Source organism: Dipodomys spectabilis, unplaced genomic scaffold (genome assembly GCF_019054845.1).
Source record: "Dipodomys spectabilis isolate Male_0828 unplaced genomic scaffold, ASM1905484v1 ptg000259l, whole genome shotgun sequence".
NCBI lineage: Eukaryota > Metazoa > Chordata > Mammalia > Rodentia > Heteromyidae > Dipodomys > Dipodomys spectabilis.
The window spans coordinates 209,197-213,888 of record NW_024870936.1 but is presented as its reverse complement, the minus strand read 5'-3'; the positions used below and the strand labels follow the sequence as shown (position 1 = coordinate 213,888).

The 4,692-nt window shown below is 37.8% G+C and overlaps 1 non-coding gene across 1 annotated transcript; it reads left to right on the top strand.

Annotated features, from left to right (window-relative positions):
* The first annotated feature begins 207 nt into the window (after positions 1-207).
* On the top strand, positions 208-370 carry LOC122125055. Its single transcript, XR_006150715.1, has one exon. It is a non-coding gene; the product is annotated as a U1 spliceosomal RNA (small nuclear RNA).
* The last annotated feature ends 4,322 nt before the right edge of the window (positions 371-4,692 follow it).

Here is a 4,692-nt window from a genome sequence, read left to right as displayed (position 1 = left end):
TGTGTAAATCACAGTGAAAGAAGACATGATTCATGAACTATCAGGACAACAATCCAAATCCCAAATCTAACAACAACCCAGGGAAGGACCCCAGTGAAATTGAAGAAGAGATGGAGGACAAAAGAACCATTAAAGAAATGATGATGGAATTGGCCAAAGAAATAAAAGGGGAAATGTGAAAGTATCAATAGGAGAAAGAAGACATGAATATTTACCTGGCAGGGGAGATACCATGATCACCAAGGTGGTTTTCCCAGGGCGAGGATTATCCATTGCAATCCAGATGTGCTGAGCCCTGTGATTTCCCCAAATGTGGGAAACTCAATTGCATAATTTGCAATAGTGGGGACTGACATTCATGCTCTCCCCTGCTAAAAAATTTTTAAAAAAGAAAAAGAAAGAACACATGACAAAGGAAATCCAAGATTTCTTAAGCCAGGCACCAATAGATCATGCCTGCAATCCTAGTTACTCAAGAGGCTGCGATATGAGGATCATGGTTCAAAGCCAGCCCGGGCAGGAAGTCCTTGAAAATTTATGTCCAAAAAAACCACCAGAAAACCGGAAGTGGTGCTGTAGCTCAAGTAGTAGAGCGCTCGCCATGAGCTGAACAGCTGAGAGAAAGCACTCAGGCCCAGAGTTCAAGCCCCACAACCGACAAAGAAAATTTAAAAAAAAACACAGTAAACCCTTGATTAACACATGAAATTAATACTTGGAGAACTGATATTAATAGCATAAAAGGCTCATTTTCCACAATGCAAACACCAGTGGAAGCCATAGTTAATAGAATAAGTGAAATGGAAAAAAGCATATCAGGAGTCAAGAATAAATCAGAAGAACTGGAACAGAAGGCAGATGTTATGTCGAAAAAAGAATTTTTTACAACTTTGGCGTGGGGTGGGGGGATGGAGAGGAGTAGGGATGGGAAGGGGAAACAAAGGAGGAGGCAACAATGCTTGATAAGAAATGTACTCACTATCTTGCCCATGTAATTGTAACCCCTCTGTATGGTATTTTCACAATTAAAAAAAAAAAAAAACACTTAGAACATTCCAAAGGGAAATCCAAGATTTGGCCAAAGCAGCCAAGAAATCAAATCTATGCATAATTAGAATCAAGGAGGGAGCATAATTTAATAGAGGCATGGAAAACCTATTTGGTATAATAACAGAGTAATTCCCCATCATAAGAGAGAAAATCTCACCCATTAACAGAAGCATATAGAAGTCATGAACATCAAACTGGCATTGCAAACAATTCTAAAAGGAGGAATACAATCTGAAAAAAAAAAAACAAACAAAATGAAAGAAACATATCAGACAGAAACCACCACAAGACAAGTTTAGCAAGGATGGGAAAAGAAAAGAAACAAAATACAGGAAAATAAGTAAATGGCAAGAAAATTGACACATTTCTATAATAACCCCAAATATTAACAGACTCAATTCCCCAACGAATGAAAAAGAAAAGCAGATTGGATTAAAACTAAAAGATCTATTCATTTGTTTTTTGCTAAGAGACCAATCTCACAGCCAAAGATAAAAACCAACTGTGAGTAAAGCGTTGGAAAGAGATCTTCCATTCAAATGTACCCTGCAAGAAAACAGGAGTAGCCATATTACTATCTGATAAAGTAGAATTACTAAAATAAATACAGAGACAAGTAAGGACATTACATACCAATAAAGGGATTGATGCAAGAAGAGGAATTCAGAGTGGTCAATATCTATGCACCAAGCAATAGAGTGCTTAAACAGGTTAAACAAATACTCTCAGCCTTACAGAACAAAATAGACTCAAATGCAATAATATTGGGAGATTTTAACACCTTACTCTCCTCAGGGGACACATCAACCAAACAAATATAAACAAAGAAGCCTCTGAACTAAATGACACCATAATAAAAATGGACTTAACAGACATCTAGTTTTCTACCCAACAATGACCTAATACACCTTCTTCTCAGCAGCCTATGGAACATTCTCAAACATAGATCACACATGCAAAGAATCTAAGCAAATACAAGGAGATTGGCATAAATCTTACCATTATATCCAAACACAGTGGAATCAATGAAATTATTAAGAGCAAATCATACTTTAGAAATTACTCAAAAACATGGAGATTGAACAGCACACTACTGACTAACACCCAGGTCACAGAAAAAATTCAGGAAGAAATAATAATATTCTTACAACTCAATGAAAATGTAAACACATCACAATGGAACCTCTGGGATAGAACAAAGACAATGCTGATTAGAAAGGTCATAGCACTAATTGTACATATGAAAAAAATTGAAACACTAAAGTAAATAACCTCCTGGTGCAATTGTAACTGTTAGAAAAACAAGAAAAACTCAAATCTAAAGTGACTAACTGAAGATACATAGCAAAAATTAGGGCAGAAATCAACAAAACAGAAACAAAAAAAAAACTATCCATAAAAGTCAATGAAACAAGTACTGGGAAGGTGGCTCAGTGATAGAGCACTTGCCTTGCATGCTTGAGGCCCTGTGTTTGATTCCTCAGCACCACATAAGCAGAAAAAAAGCCAGAAGTGGCACTGTGGCTCGTGGTAGAGTGCTAGCCTTGAGCTGAAGATTTGAGGGACAGCACCCAGGCCCGGAGTTCAGGCCTCATGACCAGACCCAAAAAGAAAAAAATCAATGAAACAAAAAGCTGGGGATATTTTGGAAAACAAATTAATAAAATTGACAGACTAATTGTGAGATTAATGATAAAAAGAAGAGAGGAAATTTATATAAACAAGATAAGAGAAACCATAGGTAATATTATGACAAACACCCAAGAAATCCAAATAATTATAAAGTACTACACTCAAAATCTACACTCACTAAAGAAGGAAAACCGAGCAGAATTTCTAGAAACATACTAACTGCCTAAACTGAACCAACTAAACAAGTAAACAAACAAATAGCATACAAGGAGATAGATGAAGTAATCAGAAGTCTTCCAACAAGGAAAAGCGGAGGCTCAATGGACTAACCACTGCATTCTGTGAGACTTTTAAAGATGAACTAATATCAATACTCCACAAGCTTTTCCGGGAAATAGAAGTAGAGGGATTAATCCCAAACTAATTCTATGAAGGCAATATCATACTCATCCTAAAATCAGGTAAGGCTCTGAAAAAAAAAGAGACAACAATTGACTAATTTCTCTGATGAACACTAATGCAGATCTCCTCAATAAAATATTAGCCAAAAAAATCTAGAAACTGCTAAAAAAAACCTTACATTATGACCAAGTAGCCTTCATCTCAAAGATGAAAGCTGATTTTGTTAGTATTATCCTCACATTTGTTCCTCAGCACCATCCATACCTAAGCACCGCCCTGCCCTGGAGTTCTGGCCAAACAGCTGGCCACTCCCTCTCTCTGTCCAGATTCACCTGAGCATGCGCCTACCTCACTTCCTGCCCCCAGACTCTCCAGCTACCTGGAGTGGAACTGATGCTTTGTGCTTCCTCTCCTTGAAATATGCCCCCTTTAATAACCTCATAATAATCTTTCTCCTGTGTCTGCTTGCCTCCAGCTTCCACATACTCCCCTGGGATGGATATGAAGGATTCCTTTCAGATTTAACATAGCTAAATCAATAAATGTAATTCATCACATCAACAGAGCCATGGGCAAGAACCGCATGATCATCTCAATAGCTCAAAGGAACAGATTAGAAGATGCAGCCATCAAACCACATATTTATAGTCATATTCAACAAAGGAGCCAAAGGCAAACAGTTAAAAAAAAATAGCCTCTTATTGGTGTTGGGAAAACTTGACAGACATATGCAGAAAACTAAAAGTGAATCCCTACTTGTCACCACACACTAACAACAATTCAAAGTGGATTACATCAGACCCAAATCTCTAAAGTACTGTAAAAGAAGGGAAAACGGCATGAGAACTCATAGGTACAGACATGCAGGAACTTCCTGAATAGAGTCCCAGGGGCACAATGGATAGGAAAGAGACTCAACAAATGGGACTACATTGAAAAAAAAGGTTTCTGACCAGCTAAGGACATAGCTAATAATCTAGAAAGACAGCCAACCAATTGGGAAAACATCATTACCAGCAATATATCAAAGGCCTACTACCCAACAAACACAATTTGCTCAAGAAATAACCCCTCCCAAAACTAATAAACAAATCACTAAATGGGCAATGGAGTTAAGGAGAGACGTCTCAGAAGGGGTGAGTGTGGCAAAAAAAAAAAAAACACATGAGGAAATATTCATCATCCCTGGTCATAAAGGAAATACAATTCAAAAGAACCCTAAGATATCATCTTACCCCAGTTAGACTGGCGAATACTTTGAACTCTGACCACAACAAATGCTAGCAGGGAGATAGAGAAGGAACCCTACTTCACTGTTGATGGGAATGTAGATTAATACAACCACTGTGGAAAGCATTCAGTAGGTTCCCCAAAATCTCAACACATGACCCAGCCACACTATTCCTATGCATCTACCCTAAGCATCATGAACCCCAATATGATAAATACTCCTGTACATCCATGTTCATTGCCACACTATTCAAAAGAGCCAGTATACAGAAACAACGCAGATGCCCCCAAATAGACGAATGGATGCAAAAAAATGTGGTAGCTCTATGCAATGGAATTTTACACAGCCTCATTCATCAGGAATGGCGTGGAACTAGA